The sequence below is a fragment of the Cotesia glomerata genome, linkage group LG3 (genome assembly GCF_020080835.1).
Source record: "Cotesia glomerata isolate CgM1 linkage group LG3, MPM_Cglom_v2.3, whole genome shotgun sequence".
NCBI lineage: Eukaryota > Metazoa > Arthropoda > Insecta > Hymenoptera > Braconidae > Cotesia > Cotesia glomerata.
In genome coordinates this window covers 23,977,762-23,999,405 of record NC_058160.1, presented here as the reverse complement: position 1 = coordinate 23,999,405, position 21,644 = coordinate 23,977,762, and the positions used below count along the sequence as shown (strand labels likewise).

The window sequence follows — 21,644 nt, the reverse complement described above, 5'->3', positions numbered from 1 at the left end:
ACTGGAAAAAGCCACCGTTCATTTTTCTACTGACTGGAATTATCGTTGTGATGTCTACTTTACGATTAAATTTTAATTAAAACACACCGATAAGGATGTTGATAAAAATAAATAAAAATATGTACTATGTTTCGTCATTTTATGTCACTGTTTTTAATTTCAACATAATAATTTTAACATTAGCCTAAGTGGACAGTGGAAAAATTTTGTCTTTTTAATAACTAAAATGTTCTGGAAAGTACGATTACTAAGAAATTAATGAGTTTACTAAGTATAAAAATTTGTTGAAAATACGACTAGTTTTGTATTTATAAATATCATCTCAGAGGTGTGACTTCAATTAATAGTTCTCGTGAAATATTTTATTAGCATGTAAAAAATTGCTTACATTGACAATGAAATTCTTATGTGTAAAAATCTGAGAATCGATTAATTACAAATTTTCAATAATATCGTTATGTTTTTATTAGTTTGTTTTTAAGTTACAGTAATTTTTTATAATCTTCATCAAATTTTCAGTAATTTTAAGTTGACCCGTTTTGAAAAAAAATTAATATACGATTTTTCCTCAACTATAGTTTACTTCCAACGAGCAATTGAACTTGCGGTCTCTCGATAACATGTCGAGTGTTCTTAGTACAGAACTTGTTCATATCCGGTACTAGTCTCAACTCTATTTATAGTATATAGTTATTCTTGGTTATCTACAGAAATTGTTAAGAAAATAATTAAAATATTTTTATATTTTTAATATAAATTTTTAAAAATAATTCTCATAAATTTTTATTTGAGAGATTTTAAAACAGTACATGATTTCTAAATTAATGAGTTTGTTTCAAGCTTTTGAGGGTTAACCTAGTCATATTTTATCTGTATAGCTTTAATGGTAGAGCACCTGTAATATAATCGTGGAGATCTAGGTTCGAATGCTGGCTTTATTCCGACCCTAAATTTTTTCTGAATTTTTTTTTAGACGAAGAATTGAATTGTATCATTGTATCTTAAATGATAACGATTATTCTTTCTAAAGGTAACTGTTATGTTACCATCTCTCAATTATTCGTATTACAAATATGTTTTTCGAGATTATAAAATTGATAGTAAAATTTTCAATTATAAATTGTAAATTAAATGAGTAGATTCTGATAAATAATAATAATATTAGATAATAACTTTTATAATATTGATCATATTTATAAATATTTTTGAAAATAAAATTAATCAACTTTTATCAATATCAAAAATTGTAAATTCAGTTTTTACTGAAAATTACTAAAAATTTTCTCTTTGAGGTAAAAAATGATTCAAATATCAATAAAAAATTTCTACGCCTTTGTTAAATTAAAATAAAAATTAATTTTTCTTAGAAACAATATTTATGATATAATAATAAATAATTATCGGTAATTTCCTCGATAATAATAGCGAATTATTTGTGATGTAAAAGAAGTTAAGATAAAATGAGATGCATCGAGTGTTGCATGATGGCCAAGGCGCAGGCGTCTAATGACAGTGACATGTGGCATTGACCCTGAGAAAACTATTCCAGGCCGACAACGAAAGTGATATTAGATACTGGAATAATAAAATTCACGTATTCCAGATTAAAACCCTCACGAAATGCTGTTAGAATATAATAACAATACAAGTGATTAAGTAGGTCAAGGACACTTAAAGCAGCCTCTGCAGCGGCATTAGTATGACCTACCATTGACCCCGTAACCTTGAGACTCAAATACCCTAAGCTTGAAGCGAACACTAAATGTCGGATAAGTAAACCAAACGTCTGAACAGTTAAATTCACTTATGCTCGATGATGTGACCAGAAAGTAGTAAGTTGTTTATATTAACTTAACAATAAATAATCTCAGAGCAATAATTATTCCGATAATCTCACTAACTCCGAAGGGTTTTGCGGCGCTCGATCAACTGACGCCGCGACGACCCGACGTCCAGACTCACTTACGCAACGAAAACGCGACAGCGTCAAAACGACGTCGACGTCGTCGGCGCCCCGCCGTCCTCTTGGCGACATTACCAGAGCGGATAGGCTATCGGAGTATTCAAGCTGATGCTGCAATGACTATATGCACTACGACTAACGTTAGACAAAACGATAAATAGATGGTTGGATATATGTATACATGAGAAAAAAAGGTGAAAAATTATTTTGTTTTCTTTTTTGATGAAAAATCAATCATGTATTATCATCAAATCTGCAATCTTACATAAGATTCAGATCGATAGAAAATTTTGTGAGCTTTTTTCTATTTTAATCATATCGGATTAATTAATTTAAAAAATGTATCTAAATTTATATTAAAATTAAATTTATTTAAAAAAAAAATTTTTGAACCAAGAAAATCATTTGAAAGAATTTTATTATTTTGAATCAAGCATTTGATAAAAATTTACTTGATTCAAAAATTTTTCTTCTTGATTCAAGGCAATGGGAATCTTTAGAATGATTTTCTTGGTTCGAGGATTTTTCTCTTGAATCAAATTAATTTATAATCAGCGTATGTTCATATTTTTACAGAAATAAACTATAAAATTTTAAGGAACAAAGTGATTTTTCCTTTGAGGTCAAATGCTGAGTTTCACTGTTTGGATATATTACTTCACTATTAAAGAACTCACCAGTCATTTAAAATAACAATTTACTTTATGTTAAATCACTTAACTTAACGACAAATATAAAAGTAACACTCAAAAAATATAATAGCTGATGGTTTCAAGACTGTATTGCATGATAGTGAGCACAGTTACCAGCGAAAGGTGTGTATGTTATATTTATAATAATGATTAGAATGGTATCAATATTTGATTATTGAAACAAACAAAGAGATAAGGTGATAGTCGAATAGACCGAGTCGTACTGGACGGTACACTAGAAATGCGCGGAGGGGGTGAAGATCATGAGCTTTTTTTCCTTTATGTGTACTGGGTTTTTTTCTTATTATTACCGAGTAGAGTAAAGCATACTACTGTATGTATATTGCGGCATGCATAGCGCAGGCTTGGCACACAAGCTACACTTATACACTTTTATCTCTTAGCCCCCAAGTTAAAATGCTACTAGACATTGATCACCCGGTATGGATCATTCATATCTGCAATTGGGTCAAAGCTTTATTATGAGGACGAAAAATTCCATTCACTTACAATTCATTACTTTGCATATCAAAGGATTTTTTTTAAGAGAAAGAGATTTTTAGTCTTGATAATACAATTACTGAATTTTTAATCAACCTTGAGATGAAATTTTTGAAGGACTAAAATTTCCAATACGTCTTTTAAAATTGCTCCAAGAATTTTATATAAATTTGGTACAAAATTTTCGGATTTTTTTCGTTGAATTAAAATTTTGGGTTGAGGGTAAGAGATAAGAAAAATTAATAAAAATAGTTTTAATGAAAAATTTAATTTTCAACAATTTTTTTCTCTAATAAATTTTTCATACTTTCAATTTTAACTCAAATTTTGTGTTATAATTTTTGGAAGTAAAATTTTGAATAAATATTACTTCACTATTTTTTTTATGACTTTTGAACTCATATTTAATCCAAATAATAAAAAATTCATCAAAATTAATGAAAAACTTCGATAAAACATTAAATTTTCTATGAAAATTGTTTATTAAAATTTTTTCTTCTATATTCCATTTGTAAAAGAATAAATTTCTTTTTAATTTTTTTTTTTTTAAATCACAAAGTCAAAATTGAATAGCAAGTGACAGTCTGAAAAATTAATTGGGAAGTAAATTATTTAAACTGTTTGCTGAGTATACTTCTGACTCTGAATGCGCTTAAGCTACGAGAGATAATAATATACACTTATCAGATAATAAAATAGAGATTACATAATTGTAAAGCATTAATAGAAGATTCGGGATCTCCGAATGAGTACGAATACGAGTAGAGGTTGTTATCTTATTAATGTGTCGACAAGTTGCCGGCAAACGAGGAGTTGAAAGTGGAGAAGAAGCTCCGAACGCTGAAACAAAATAGGAATTTTCATTTAATATCCACGAATAACAATATCCCGCAACTCTTTCTTATCCTGATCGATTCAGAAAGCGGAAAACGGAAGTGCATAATGGAAAAATCGCCGTGAAAATCCTCCTCGAGAAGAAATAACCGAGAGGCTGAGGATGAGGATGAGGCCAGAGCAGCGATTAATTAATCGAGATAACGCGATTAAAAAGTTAGTGGACGCTGAAAAGATTTTCACATAAAGGTGAAAAGTTTTCTTTTATTAGTTTTTATTTTACGCCTTTTTTAATCTCTCCTATTCATCGCTGTCTTTTTTGTCGCTTTAATTCATTTTTTCTTTCACCTTTTCGGTGCGAGCAACACCAGCGACACCGTAACTACAATAGCAACCCGGAAAAACTTTTCACGCCTTCAATTGACCTCGAGGATTAAGTCCCAGCACAAAAGATCACCGCGAATCATTTTGTCTTTTTTAACGCTGGATTTTCATTAAAATATCGAAATATATAAATTCAATGTGATTTATAATTGATTAACAATTGAGATATTTGGATGAATTTTTTTTATTTGGACAAAAAAAAAAGAATGGAAATTTTGGTACGGCTCAAAAATTGAATCGTTTTCTAAAAATAATGTTATGTTGATTGAATCAATATTTCTTGAGCAATTAATTAAGTATTTAATCATGCCTATTATTAGATTGCACAGACGACGGTAAATATAGTTTATGTGATACTTTATTTACCCTTGTTTAATAGTCATAATTTAGCGTCTCGGAGAACAAAATAGATTAACATCACAATTATTTTTAACTAGCTGTTACCCGCCCGCTCCGCTAGGCGTTTATAGAATTGTATTTGTACATTTAAACTTGAAATTTAATTGGAGTATTGTATTGACTTACAGAGATTCCAAATTTCATCGAATTGGCATTTTCCTTTTATCCATGTGATCATTCGAGCTAATATTTATTGTAACTTTCAATGTGCAATTAATATAAAATTCCCGTGGCTTTCTTCAAAAAATGAATAATAATTGACACGAAGAAAAAATTTGAAATGAGCATTGAAAGTTTCAGTTAAAGTTATTGTAGGTCTCATAAGTGAAGTTGAAATCTGTCTAGCTCAAAGTGCAGCGAATTTTGCTGTTAATTAAAATTTCCTCCTCTTATAACTACATACTAGATATTTAAATAACAAAAATTAAGTTGATTAAAGACAAAATTCTTAATTTCAGTGAAATTTACTCTAACCAAAAAAAATTTTTCAGTCTAAGAATTTTTCTAATTAAATTAAGATGATGAAATTCTTGAAAATTTTTTTGGTTCAATGATTTTTCTTCTAAATCAACGTTATTTATTTGTTTACTTATTTTTTTTTTTTCAGTGTAAAAATTTTAATTCCGAATCCCATGTATTGAATAACTAAAGCTTTTTAAATGAAAAAAATTCCACATTCGTTAAACAGATTACGTGAAAGCTAATACTTTTTTTGTTAAATAACGAGTTTAATAAATTAATAAAACAAAAATGAGTTTTGTGTACCAAAAGTAATGAGCTTGCAACATGAATTTCACTCGGGAATTTATCGGATAAAAAATTCACCTCCTGAAAACATGAAATGAATAAATTGAAAATTTTTTCTTTTGCCGGGAGCATTAAATTCGTATAAATATACATGCTTCAATATCAGCTAATAATTATATTGTACGGCTTTAAAGTATGGACATAAACATCGCAAGAAGTAACGGAAATAATGAATAAATGAAAATAAACAAAAATACAAATAAATTTTTTATTTACACAAATAAACTTTTAATTCGAATCGATCCATAATTAAAAAAAAAAAAAAAAAGTTGTCGGACTCCAATTATTTTCCGTATTTCGTATTTCACTTTTTAAAAAAGCTGCCAGCATTGACAACTTTGTACAACCCTGTACTCATCAGCTCATCTCTGTTTAATTATTATCCTGTCTCATATTTAATGAACCCGTCTATTCATCTCGAGGAAACAATACCCGAAAGTAATTTTTTTTTTTTGGCAAAAGAAAGTTATCGGAATAACTGACAATGTATTGAAACCTTTAGTGACGGAAAATAAATTTTCCTGGTATAGTATATTTATAGAGAAAGAGTCCTTTGATGCAGGCTTTCCTGTACCAAATATATTCGTGAGGGAGTTTATAAATATTTATCATGTCCAGAACACGGAGGAGCGTATGAAGCTCTCGTTCCAATTGAAAACGTCACCAACCTCGATAGTAAACATACTGGTGATTTGATCCATCAGTTACCATTCCACCAACAGTTTAATGCATTTCGAGTCCTATTCCGGATGTCACATCCGTTCCTGTTGCTCGGTGCAGTCAATTTAATCAAACGAGGAGATTCTACGTAAAATGGACAGCTTAATAAAATATTTCTGGCATCATTACAGCATCAAAGGGTTAAGCGGCGCTTTCCCGCCAAATTAGATAGATATAAAATTTATCATTATTTGAGATTTTTCACGCTGAAATACTTTTATATACTCTTGAAAAATAGACAGAATTTAATGTGCGTATTTTAGTGGTTTAGCGAGAAAAATTATTTAGTGAACATTAATAAAAAATTATTACTGATCAAAGTTAAAGAAGCTCGAGAGGAATTTTATAACACTAGCAACGTAAAATGCAGAGGTAAAAATTTTAGGTGCTGAAATTTTAATATCGCGTAAAAAAGTTGAACGGCAATTTTATTGAGTATTTTATAGCCTATAAAAGAGATTGGAGAAAGATATGAATTAAAAATATATACAGCGGTAAATTTATGAACTCATGTGCTTGAAAATTCAAAATTACGAAGGTGCAATTAATTATTGACATTTTTTATCAGATTTATTTTACAAAATCATAATTTTTTAAGTCAAAATTTTGATCGTATTCTTTACATTTGAGGTAATTGTTTAGTTTTAGGGTCCACAATATTTCAACCAATAAAAATGTTTCGAATTTTTTTTAACAATAATGTATTTTTTTTTCTCAAAGTTTAAAAGTTCAAAAGTAGAATAATAAAAAACAATTTTAACAATGTCAATGTTTTGATACAAAACAAATTGTAAAATAATGATAAAAAGAAATATAAATTAAAAAATTTTTTTTCCGTATCAGTTTTTTTTATATTTAGAATGAGGAAAAAAATACTAGATCTCGCTAGGTATAAACTTATGTACACATTTCACTATCGACTGTCGTTCAAGATAAAATTTTCATTAAAAGCTTCAAAAGTAATTGAAAAATTTATTTTACAAACTATTATTGTAAATCGACCTTTAAATAGAATAATTAAAAAAATAAGTTTCAATTAAAAAAAAAGTTTTTCGAAATTTATTTAAAAAATAAATTGTTCTATTTTTATATAATTATTGTTTTAAATTTAATGATTATTTTATAGCATAAATTAAACTGCAGCCTTTCCAATATATTCATCGAAAATCTGACGCAGCTTATGAACTTCTGCTTTATGTGTATAGTGAAAAGATATTTTTCGTTGCAGCCCTATTATAGAATAACCTTTGATAAATAAAGAACAACTAACTATAGAGACCGCATGAATAAAATGCAATATTAAAATAAAAATGAATGTATACCGAAAACTAAAAAGAAGAGGAGTGAGAAGAAATAATAACAAAGTATCATGAAAAAATGAAACATAAAATTTTTCCAACGAAACATCAACAAACCCATGAGTAACAATGCACAATACATTTTCAGTAAAAAGCTTTTGTTGAGTATAGACGCGATTATATAAATAAAAATAACTATTTTTTGTAGCTCATTTTTAGGATCTACCTTTATTATTTTTTCTTCTCACTTTTAATAAAACGCGAAATCAATATTTATAATAACTAGCGATAGGTTTTATCTACTTTTTTTTTTTTTTTTTAGGACGTTTGAAAGATGGCCGACTAGCTACCTGGCGTGTTTTTTTTATTTACTTTTTTTTATATATCCAGTGAATTTTTTATTTATAATTAAAACAAATGGTGAATGAAAAATAAATTTTGATTGAATGAGTTCAATCCGGTCAGGCAGTTTACTAAATTAATTAAAATAGTGCTGGTGAAGGAACGATAATATAAATGAATAATTGAACGGAATAAAAATATCCTGTTGGGATATTATTCTGAGAGATATTAACAACATCTATTAGCGAGGGTACGCAATATCGAGAGACGATTTAATAAAAATTTTTTTTTTAATTTATTGCCGGGGTCATCAGTTATAACAACCCTGTTATTAATTTTTACGATTAAATCTGAGCTGATCAATCCTCCACGTGCATCGTATAGTAATCTACAAAAAAAGAAAAAACTCGAGCAACCAGTATATTCTATAGAATAAAACCGGATAGGTTTAATAGAATTCATGTATAGTAATGCAAACAATCATTGCATGCTATCTCGACGAAATATACAGCGTACAATATAACAGTACAATGTTTGTAAAAATCAGATTCATTGTTTTTAGTGTTTAACGAGCAAACTGTTCAATTTTTTTCTCCTATTTATATTCGTCGGTTTTTCTATCGACAAATAAAAGAATGATATAATTGTCATTGACTTTCGAAAAAAACTCAGAATTTCAAAATTTTACTTGATAAAAAAATTAACTTTTTTTTGTACAATACCAAAATAAAAATTTTTTAATAAAAATTGTTCACTACCTTCGCCGAAAAAAATTAACTTGAATCAAGAGAAAAATTGTTGTACCAAGAGAATAATTTTAAAGAGTTTCATTATCTTGAATCAAATAAAATTTACTTAAACCAAGAAAAATTTCTCAGTTTAATTTTTTGATTCTAGTAAATTTTTTTTTCCTTGTAATTTCGAATTTCCGGGTAAGTTCTTGGAAATCCATTGATAAATCGAATTAATTTAAGTAAATGATTAAACTTATTGATCATTTTAAATTACTACCGGAAATTCTGTAGCGACAAACCACCGAGTTATTTATCTATTATTGCTAGTAAGACGTATAATAAATAAATTGATCAATGATCATAACTAGCAGGATTGAATCATGATACCCCTATCATAGGCAAAAATGATTAACATCGGTTAACTGTGACAAGACTTTATGAAATATCTAAATATACAACTGCGGTGTCATAATTCCCATTTATTCTAGTTGACTTTTTTCATAACACAAGACCTATGTAATGATACTTCAGTGTCAATACGATTGTTATTTTTATCCGTCATTTCCATGCTCATTTAATCAATCATAAAAATTCATCCGCTTTCAAATTTACATAACTTTTATTTAAGGATAATAAAGTGGACCATTGTAGATTCAAATAATAAATGTTAATTTAATTATTCATTTTAATTATTCTACATCGATTGAAGCTAATTATTTTATGTTGGTGGTTTAAATTTAAAGAACATTTAATTGGATAAAATATTTCATTATAACTGAAGTGCTATGTTAAAGTAATTCCTTTTTGAAGTAACAACTACATTTTGTTTAATTGAATTTTATAAACTACAATCAATTGATTTCTATCGTTTAATCAGTCATTTGTGTTTTTTTTTTTTTTTTAATATATTCTCATTTGACGAGTGAATACAGCTAATTCCACGATCTTCTGATGATAAAGTAGAAATTTACAGATTAACCGCAATCAAGCCACTAAAATGTCAGTAAAAACAACCGGACAGTGCGTCAAGAATAAAATTTTATTTTTCGCCATTTATCACCGACTTTTTCTTCTCGTCTTGCTTCATTTCTCCGTCTTTCTTTATTTAACGGATTTTATTTGGCACCACGACACTTTCTATTACTTTCGTTATAAATCCGTCCGAGCGTTAACCGGATGAGATTAATCGACTAGCCAAATAGAAGTAAAGTTCGTTTCGCGTGTACCATGAACTATATAGCGGATTGCTGTACCCGCTCTCTGAGTTTACGTTCACTTCTTGCGTTATTAATGAGCCCATACCGCGTCTTCTACTACATATTAGATATTGCGTTATATACAAAACTTACTTCTACATACTACCTATACCCTACTACATTCTCATACTCATATCATATATTATGCCATCTCGACACGAGTCTGTCTGAAATTTAAAAAACAAATTACTCAATTTCATCCCCATAATTTCATAAAAATTCAATTCCATAGTCATCTTTTATAATCAAATGAATCATCAGTCTATCAATTGATTTTTTATTAAAAATTCATCCAAAATAATTGATTGAAAAATTCGCTAAATTTTTCATCTCAATTAAAATCTGGGATAATAAAACAAGAAAGATAAATAATATAATTTATCATGATAAAAACAACTAATAAATCGTCTCGCGAATCCAATTACTCATTCACAACATGTGGAATATGATCGCTTATAACGTAAAATTAAAATTAATTAATACTCCGATGAATTTAATAACAATTGATTGGAAACGTATGGATAAATTCGATAAATCGTTCTCGGCACTGCTGAGTGACAATATTACATCGCGTAAGCAGATATAACATCAGAGCGCTTATGTTTCTGATTATTAATTCGCGTGTGTCTTTGCTTGTTAAATTACCTATCGAGCGAATCGTTAAATAAATTTACACTTTATTCCCTCAATTCAATATCATGCCAATTTACGTACTCTCTAAATTAATTTCCGTTATCCAAGGCTGGCATTACACGCATGTGTTCTTATTGATGATGATTGTTATTATTATTGTTGTTGTTATTAATATAAACCTATTTATATTCAAATCACTCAAATTTATCCCAACAATTGATTAGTGACTCGTAGTTATAATTAATAATGAACAGAGTATTATTATTAATTACCATTATTTTTGTGTTAGTTATTCAATATCGACCTTTATTAAATAAGTTATTTATAATAGAATTTTATTGCACGCCTCATAGCGCAGGTTGTGCTTTATACTCGACTCGTCAAGGTCAAGCAATTTTGTGATCTTTAAATGTCTCTATCACAACCATATTACACTTATACAATAATATAAGTAGATGTACACGGAGAAAACACTTAAATTAAACCATCTTTTACTTTCTAAAATCATTTCATGTAGTTATTTTGAAAAAAAAACGTTTTGAAAAAAATTTTACGTGGACGTCCGGTTATTACCCCATTTTGGATGTACCAATGATTACTCCCGAACAAATTGATATTTCAAGACCGGACCTTTTTTATTAGTTTACGAATGCGATGAACTGGGTCCGTATTTCATATCAGTAGCCTAATTTACGTATTTTTTTTTAAATTGAATTTTTATTAAAATTTATTACGATATAACCGTACAAAGACAAACGAATTTTTCTTATTTGTCCCGTGAAAACTATGGCGCCACTTGATAAAGCTAGATTTTTTTAGACTGCGTGCGCATATAACAAGAAAAAAGGGCGCTGATATTTAAGAAAAAAAAAAATACTCTGTAAGAAATTACTTAATTATAATTTCCTTTTTTTTTATCAGTTACACAATTTATTTTTTCTTAAAAAATGAATGAGCGTTATGAGGCGTGCATTTTTGGATTTTCCAAACTTTTAAAAGTAATTATTTTCTATATTTACTCCAGGATAATTAATTATACTCAGTACTCTCAAATAATAGTCATACAAATCTATGTTAACTTGTAATTTATAAACTACTACACTGCTGGATATACACATATATATTTATACGTTCCGAGAATATATATAGGTATACATCGAATGTAATGTAAGTTGCGTGGGGCAATGGAAATTTCCACTTGTACGTGACCCCGTCGGCATTCACATCAACCGCGTGAGAAAGAAGGACAGAAAGATACTCGAATATTTTTTTTGTGTGATTTAGAAGAGATTTTTTACGGAATAAAAATTTATAATTCTATTAACTGACGATGATTAAAATTTATGCTAATTTTTCAAGGCATTAATGTAAAATCAAACATCAGTGCTTACCTATGCATTAAAAAATTTTTATTTCGTTATAAATTTCATGCTTAGTTCTTAAATAAATATTTTGAAATATCGCTTAGTAAGGAATTCATTAAAAAAACCATTACAATTGCACGACTCCTGATGCGAAGCATCATACACGGAAAAAACGAGATTTAACTGGTTTCCATGTTGGACGGAACCTAGTTCCATCTACAGTGAAAAAAATTTACTAATGGTTACTACTTCAATGAAGAATGTAGTAGGTACAGTTTTCGTTTATTTCAGTTCAATCCGGGATGGGGCTCAGAGCCATCTGAGATTTATTTGTCTCAGATGGTTGTCAGTACCACACGCATGCTCGTTAGTCCCATCTTACATAGAAGTGGCGTCCATTTGGAATTTAACTAGAATCTATCTGCAGATAGTACCTATTTTTACATTATCATTTTCAAGTGCATTTTGCAATCAAATATATATGAATGAATAATGAAATAATTACTTTCAATATTAAAATAAAAACATTATTAAAAAGGAGGATAGAAAAAAACTTGTTATGTACTTACCATTATGACGAAACACTGCCTGGACGGCAAACAAGCGAAAGAAGAAATAAAAAAATCCGATGGATTTAGCATCCAATATTTGTACGTTTCGCTATCTATCTACAATTAAATTAAATATTCTGGTAGACTTGTTTGTATTTATAAATAAATCCTCTAAAACTCCAATGAACAAAATCTTCTATTAAATACTGAGTTATATTTGTATATCACTTAATTCCTTTGGCTTAACAAACTTCTCTTGTTTTAATCTATCCAGTCTCGTGTACCTAAAAACTGAAAGGAAACAAAATTTAATTTCATTTCATTAAATTACATTATCATGATAATGCTCGGCAAAGTTTTATTAAATCTCCGCTCGGCATTCAAACAATTTCATTCAGTTAAATTACCTTTATAACGTTAAATAATCTAGAAGCTTCCTTCTGATATTCCAGATCACAAAAATCAATCACAAGTATAATATGTACTTATATATTTTTACATATATCTATCCACAAATTCTTATCATATACATTTGTATTTATAAACTTCCGTTGAGCATTATGTACATTTAAATATTTATACTCTCATAATCTGTAACAAAAAATTAACTGCTCTTCCAAATCACCAGGAAGTATTTCTCGTTGATTAAAATTTTTGTCAGTTAAATTTACGACGTTAGCACCCTTTTATTTGAAAATCTTCAATACTTGCCTCCAGTGGCAATTTACTTCCACGTGCACCGATAAAAACCTAACAAATTTTAGCAGTTAATTTTAAGCAACTATTTATTTCCTTTTTTTTTCTCTTAATTATTTTAAATAAAACTCACGTGTGAGTATAAAAATGAAGGTCTTCAATTGTGCGACTACTGTCAAAAATTCCTTATTTTTTCAGGATATTAGTAACAATTATTCATATACCATTAGAGCTAATTGTCTAAATCATTCCTAATAGATTTTCTCGTATATTTATCATTTTGTTGTTAGTGTTACCAATAAACCGCCTCTGCTTCACCATATGACCTCCTGTCAACCTAACCTGTTTATTTAAACAAATTAAATTTGATTAGTTACTTATAAATTTAATTTTTTTAATTATCAGAACCTCGAGGGTAAATGCGAAAAATTTCCATTTTTTTTAGTCAATTTTTAATTAAATTTTTTAGTAGTTGCTCAGTTTCAAATTTTTTTTTAATTTTCTATTTCGCGTCAAATTTATGATAATAATCATAAAAATTTGAAAAAAAAAAAATTTCAATTAGTATTGGAGCTTTTAATGTTAATAAAATTTTATATTGACCAAAAATTGTTTATAAAATGTCTACATAATTTAAGTGAATTCTGTTTTTTTTTTTTTTCTTTTTACGTATTCTACTTATAACAATAAAAAATTTCAAAAAGAAAAATTTTCGAAAATAAGCTTGAAAAAAAAATGTTATTGTTCAAAAAAAATTATAATCATCATTTTTATGGGTTAAAATCTTCCCAACTGTGACACTAAATAATATCCTTGATGATCATTTAAAAAATTTAATTGTCAAAAAGTTTTCTACTCGAGTCAAAACAAAAAAATTTTTAATAATAATTTTCTGGTTTCAAGATTTTTTTTTTTTAAAGACAGTTAATTTTTTTTATCAATTAGAATCTCAAGAATTTTAATGCAAGGGTGAATTGCTATGCAGCATTTATTGAACTCAATTTAAGTCACGTTATCTACATCACCGACTCACAAATGAATCGCATGTCCGCACCTCACTTAAACTTATTAAGCAAACTTATATGAAGGGACAATCATACATGGTACAAAATAAGAAGTAAAGTATAAAGCATACACGCGCGCATAACATAGCAGACACGCGTTTCATTTAAGTATTTGTCGTGATGTGACTCATTCATCAAGTATTAGCCATTGAAATACCGCTGACCGGACAATTTCAAACTACTACTACTACGATCACTATATACTCCTCCAGTTGTCATTATTATATTATTGGAGTCGGATTATCCTCGTATCATAATTTTAGTAATAGAGTGTTATGAGAGTAATGATAATGACGATGATTAAATTTTAATGACATTCGTGATCGTAAAAACGATTAGACATTTACCCTCGAGGTAATGCTGGGTATTAGGGAATGATTAAACTTTTTTTTATACTAACACTCATCGGTTACGGGCTGTTTAATCGCACGTGCGACTTGATAAATTCTAGGGCCTTCTAGCCCCTCTTGCCAGCCATTCACCAGTCAAGTTATGTCGGATCTAAAATCATAAAAAAATTTTTTTAATAAAAATTGAGTTAATGCAGAAATCAGGTGGGTGAAAAAGTTTTAGATCTCACTGATAAAAGGATTTATTTGTTTTAAAAAATATTTGTTAATAGTTAACAAATTATTTATTAGAGACCACTTTTTAGTATTAAACAAATATTTCTTGGTATTAAAAATGATTTTTTTGTATTTAATAAATCTAATATTTATTTATTAAATATTAATAAATCTTTTTAAATACTAAGAAATATTTGTTGAGGACTAAAAAATGGTCTCTAATAAATGATTTGTTAAATATTAACAAATATTTTTAACTATAAACAAATCCTTCTATCAGTGCATCAATATTTGATAATTGTTTAGTTTCACGGTCAATTGGGTTTTATGACATTAAAAAGAAAATGTTTGAAACATTGTTTTTTTTTTTTACTATTATTTACTGAGAATAATAATCATAAAAAATTTTTAATTAGTTTTAAAGCTTTTAATTTAAGCGAAAACTTTGATTCAATAAAAAATCAGTAATGAAACGTTTTCACATAAGTCTAGTGATTTTAAAAATTTTTTTCTGTATTTAAATTTTTAAAAACAAACAAAAAAAAAATTTTTTTATCAAAAATTACAATATTATTCATTTTTTAATCAAAAATTGATATTTTTTTCAATTATTCTACGTTTGATAAATTTTAAGAAAAAAACTTTTGATCATCGAAAAAATTCTATCATTTTATTTAATCAAAGTATTGTGATCTATAAAACTAAACAATTACCTATTGTTTTACAAAAAAAAAAAAAAAAAGAAACATAAAAACATCGAAAAATCATTGCGCCAAAGTTTTTTAAATTTTAATTCGTAACTCTTAGCAGTCACACGGTTGCTAGTTATTATTATTCAACAAATGAATACTATAGATTTATTGAAGATAGAACAAACAACATGTTTTTTATTTAATAATATTTCTAAATCATCAGTATTATGTAAAATAAAATGATAATCATTAATTCCCACGTACATTTAAACCTTGAGAAATTAATAATTTACAAAATTGTATTTACAGAGATCAGTTTTATGTATACATAAAAATAAAAGTTTCTCAGTTTCTGCTAAAAGAAAATGTTAATCTTAAAAGCAAACAAGCCAACAACCATCAAATAAATTACAAACATGATTGCGTACCCCAATCAATAACGCTTGCCATAAATATTGAGTATCATTTTTCCTTATTATATCAATAATAGGAAATTTAAATATAAAAATAAATCAATATTTAGGATTTTTAATGGGTACGGTGATAGGTTCTGTTAATAAGTAAACGTGAGGTTAATTTACTATGTATATTGTAACGATTCACGACAGAAATATATCACCCAGAGCCACGTGCACTCAGGACGGGGAGTTAGGTCGGAATAATGGTGTCCACTACCGCAATTTGGGTATCAGAGTCGAAGTTTAAAGGGTAGTAGTGGGGTAGAAGGCCCCGAAGATTTGCGAAGGGATACGAAGGAAATCTTCGGGAAATAGAAAAGTGTGAGAAAAGTGCAAAGGGGCAATAAGCCTTCGTGACGTCAGCGGGCCCGAGAGTACAGCTGGCCATGCTGACCTCGGGTCCTCTATCGCTTGGGTTTATTGCACATAGAAAAAAGAGTAATAAAGGTTTGAGGAAAGTTGTTGGGAAAAAACTCATGGGAAAAACCCATAAGCTGGAGAGAAAAGGCTCCGGATCTTAAAATGTACAAATATTTACAACTTAATCCTATTACCACTGAAAGTTTACAACTAAATTATTCTATTGAATTTACTACATTTTACAATTTCAAATCTTAACTGTAGCCTAAATGTCTAACAAAATAATTTTAATTTTAACTAAATTTTTACTAATTTTTAAATAATTTTAATGTCAGCGGTCACATGACCGCCACAAATATAACAAACATAATGCCGGATTTTTTTTTATAGCTTATTTAATATATTTAAATGTAGAGCGATACAAACGGTAGATTACCTTTTACAACCGATTGGCTACTCAAAGGCGCCCGTAGCGAGTTAAAGGTATGTATATATAACATAATAGTCATGTAGCCATGCAGACAAGCGAGATTAGAGTAGAAACGAGTGAGATAACCGCTAAAAGTGAGAGAAGAAAAGTGCAATATCGTTTCTGATTATAGAACGGCAATGCAAAGTGAAACAGCGTTGCCAGATTTACATGTTTCCGGTGGCATCATACTTGTATTGCACACGCATGCTACATTTTCATGTTTATATGTCGCCTACAATCTTACAATCTTGTATATAATATAGTTTTGTCTACAAACACACAAAATCCGTATAATAAATTATATCAACTTGATATTTATTTCTTGTCTTGTCAAATGTATTATATTTACACTACAACATTACGCACATAAACGATTAGCCGATTCGGAAAGCGATCTACTATCTTACAGCGCTTATATAATTTGATATGATTAAGAAAAATTATATCAGCTCTGAACATGTTTAATTGCCCATTGCATCTATAGCTAAATCTTATTTGTCGGTGTTTATGTTTATACTGCTCTTAGAGCTTCATATATGACCTTAGAAAATCTTATATGAGTTTTACATTAATAAAAAAATTAACCTGAGCTTTATTTTGCATTTCATGGGTACAAAATCAATTTTTATTTAAATTTAATCGTTACAATGATTGATTGTTTAGAAAAGTTGTATTTAAACGGATTTTATAGTGTTTTATAATGATTGGTTTCAGACATGGTCGTAGTGTTGAATTTTACCTTGACTCTTTTAAATATTACTTACGTAAAAAAAAAATTTTTTTGTCATACAGATTTATAACCGTGTAAAAATGATTTGTTTTGTTTTTTATTATTATTCAAAAAAATTATGGAAATTTGATACAATGTCTTGCTTTATTAGCACCACTGCTAGTAAGCACGTGACATAGACGTTAATTAAATCTGGCATTTTTTAAAAGAATAAAGAAAACGATATAACATCTTTTATAATTGATGTCCAATTTTAAATGATAGTATAAAAAATAGAATAATTGTAATAATAAAATTGGAGGAGTATAAAAAAATTTGTCGCTTCATTTATTGAGAAAATTCCAATTTTTTTAATCTTTTCTCCTTAAATTTTTTTTTGATAAAAAAATTTCAACTTTTTTTTTTATTTTTACTTTTACTTCCGTATGATCAATACAAGCATTAAACTCTATACAAATAATGACAGCTGATCGTAATATATCTCGAGTAATTAATATATCTACCCTCTGTTTTATTCTTGGTCATAACTCCCGCTCTCATATCTTTTATTTTTTTATTAAATAACTAATTATTAATTGAGCTTGGCGTATCTTAATAAAAACATTTTACCCTCATTGACTTACGAGGAGTCATTACCACAAATAAAACATTCATTTATAGTACAGCATGCGAGTTAGAAAAATTAATTAGGTCTAGTTCAAGTGACGTAACCATTTATTCACACGCTTATACATTTTAACTCGTATTTTATATATACGTTGATAAGTATTTATATTGTTATTATAATTAATAACTAAGCGTATAAATGATGACTGTAAGTTTGTATACAACTTAAGACGATAAAAGTTGTAATACAAACCTTTGGAATTTATTATCTCAAATGACGTTGACGCACTGCAGATATTCTAGCATTAGCTTTAACTTTATCTATGCTAAATAATATACATGTATGTATTTAATTATTGAAATGTATTATGGTCACGAAACCACTGATAAATACGATAATAAACTACAAAATTTTTGGGCTCCAGCTCCGATGTAATATGAACAATTTACAGGGGATAATTATTTTAAAAATAATTTTATCGAGTATTAAAAATAATCCTAAATTTAAAAATTAAAGTTTTGAATTAAATATTTAAAATACAAAAAAGATATAAGAAGTTTTTGTAAAAAAATTTATTTTTCATAACAAAAGTTAAGTCTAAATTTTTTATATTCAATTTTTGTACAAATTTCAAGTAAAAATTGATTAAAATATTTTTTTTTGAGTAGCCAGGAAAATTTTAAAATAAAAATTTTTGGTTAAGTATTCAAAATACAAAAAAATGATAAAAAAGCTATTTTTGCATAAAATTGTATTTTTCACAACAAAAGTGGAGTCCAAATTTTTTCTACTTATTTCTTATAAAACATTTAAGTAAAAATTCATTAGAAATCATTTTGGAGTAACAAATAAAATTTTTAATAATGTGAAATTCATTTTTTTGGACTAAATATCAGCAACACGAAAAAATGACAGAGTTTTTTTGAGAAAAATTAAATTTCCCACAAAAAAGGTCTTTATTAGTTTTACTGTATCTCTTATGCTTTAATTAAAAATTTTAAAAACAAATTATGCTCTTACTGAATCATAAGTAGACCATCGAAAAATTTTCTTTAGACTGCGTCATTCACTAATTTAAAAAAATGTCGTTAAAAAAAACTATTATTAACTGGTCATAATAATTAAGTATGAGCTACCAAACTATCACGTGGTAATGAGCATGTGTTATCATAACTATTATTAAGATAACCCAAAAGCCGCATATAATTTAATGTATTAAGTGTAAAGTTTATTTGTAACAAGCAAACTCGGTCAAGAGCATTATCGGAGAGCAAGGCCAGATTAAACGCACGTTAGACCTTACGTTTTCAGGAGAGCAAAATTGAGCTTAAATTTTACATTTAACACCGACATTAAATACAATATTATTATTCATACAGCTCTATTTTTCAATTCTCAACTCATACCAATAGCAAACTATGATGTAATATGTAAGACGTAAATGTGAGCAAAGATGTGTATAGCAATACAAATACATGTAAAAGTAAAAGCCGTCTAGTCAGGGCACGAGGGTTGAGCCGCAAGGGGAAGTGGAAAGTTCCAGAAATAGCTCCAATATGCGTCAGTTAAGTACACGAGGTTAAGGCGCAACTTATTTTTCTGGTCTTATTATTTAAACATCTTCCATCTGGTTTAATTAGTTAATATAAGTCAACACGTCATAAAATAATTAAATTAAATCAATTTCAAAATTTGACGCGCCGATTGCAAACCGCAAAATCATTCAAATTGTAAATAATAATTCTGTGCATACTCCAAAAAAACATTTGAATTATAAATGACAAAATAATATGCAAAAGTACACCTAACTGATGTTAAGTATATATTATTATTTCCTGAAGTCATTTACCTTTTGTCCACCGATCGTTAACGATCAAACACAAAGAACACCACGTTTTACAAATCCGACAGCTGATTACTTTTAAACCATCAAATTAGTGGATTAAAATATTTTGTTAATTAATCAATAATCGATGAATGTAAATAATAATAAACAATGAGATGAATTAATCCACCAGTTGTTATTTTAGTCGTTACTCAGACTAATTATTGTCTGACGACTTACACCAGTCGATCGACGTTTCACGGACAGAAGGCCGATTTACACTGGCCCCTTTTCGGACTGGAGGCTCTATGTATACCGACACGAGGCCTACAGTTACGGAGAACTTGGCACAGTTGAGAAAGTGTGTGTTTGTTCGTACATAAAGTCTGTATTACATGTATTTATGCCAGTGTAAGTATGAGTATACTGTACATTACATCCTCGATCCAGCATAGCACGCGATACTCGTATAATGTACAATGTATTTGTGTTATTCATATTGGTAGTTGAGACATAATGTCAGACAGACATATTTCATATGTGTATTGAAAATGTGGGAGTTTGATAATTAGGTTTTTTTTTTAATCATGTGATACCTGATGTGAGTTAGTTACTGAATTATGTTTATGATTTTTTTATTGAAGTTATTTTTTTTTAATTTATGTCAAATAAGTTCGATAAAAATTAATGATTTAATGATAACAAATTTATGTAGCATGTAATAAGTTTGTTATTTAATTTATTAATTTTCTAGTAAAATTTTACGCAAATTGCAAATTAAAGGAGTAAAAGCAGACGTGCGGCTTGTAGCTTGCGTAACGGTATTTATTTTTTTCGTGCGAAAGATCTTTTTAATTTTATGATTACAAGTACACACAGAAGTAATATTTTCGAAGTTAAAATGTACATATGTGAGTAATTGTTGATTGTTGGGTGTCAATTGTTCAATCGCTCTTCATTGATCTTGGACTTGATCAATTATATTAACATTGAGAAACAATTTCCGGAAACTCGGTTTATTGATTTTTTTTGTTAGATTAGTTTCGCTGAGTGTCACGTTTTAGATGTGGGATATATTATGTCGTATCGATGCTCAATGGAGCTTGTAATGTTTGACATCTTCGACAGTGTTTATTGAGCGGACATTTTTATTATTATTATTGTATATCTAATTCGGTGTGTTGTAATCTTCAAGGTAGTTGGTAAAAAGTATGGAAAAAAACCGAGCCGGAGGAAATAATTTAAGCGATGTAATAAAATTTTTATTTATGGGAAAATATATCGGGATTTTATTTATAATAAATTAAGAGTTGAATATTGAAAAATTGGAAAGAACAGATTTGAAAACTCTAGACCGATGAAATGAAGAATTTAAAATCAATTGTTTGATAATTAAAGATAAACATACTTTATTGGAATGGAAGTCGATAAGTTTCACATAAGTTTTTTGTTTTTGAATAAAAAACCTTTGAACTACTTAATTTTTGACATAAATCATTTATTATAAGCAAAAATTATAAAACTCGTAAGAATTTCTGTAGATATCTATAAATAAATTTTTTTTTTTCATTGAAATTTTTTGTCTCCTCAAAAATTTGTTTCCTGATTTATTATTCATTGTGTTTAAAAAAATTTTTTCATTGTAAATATTATTTCCTATTAATTTTTTCCAAAAATTTTTCCGTAAAAAATTCTC

The 21,644-nt window shown here is 28.0% G+C and overlaps 1 protein-coding gene across 7 annotated transcripts in view; it reads right to left on the bottom strand.

The window, feature by feature from the left end:
- The window catches only part of LOC123262256 (multidrug resistance protein homolog 49-like), a 47,137-nt gene extending 26,930 nt beyond the window's left edge, over positions 1-20,207 (bottom strand). For 3 of the 7 annotated variants that reach the window (XM_044724424.1, XM_044724426.1, XM_044724429.1), the window contains exon 1: positions 1,709-1,938. The gene's annotated coding sequence lies outside the window, so the exon portion shown is untranslated. Of the gene's footprint in view, positions 1-1,708; positions 1,939-2,640; positions 2,869-12,496; positions 12,770-12,885; positions 13,229-13,307; positions 13,517-14,638; positions 14,740-19,972 lie in introns of those variants that run through there. The other 4 variants (XM_044724422.1, XM_044724427.1, XM_044724423.1 and 1 more) reach the window with 3 other exon arrangements.
- Positions 20,208-21,644: the final 1,437 nt, after the last annotated feature.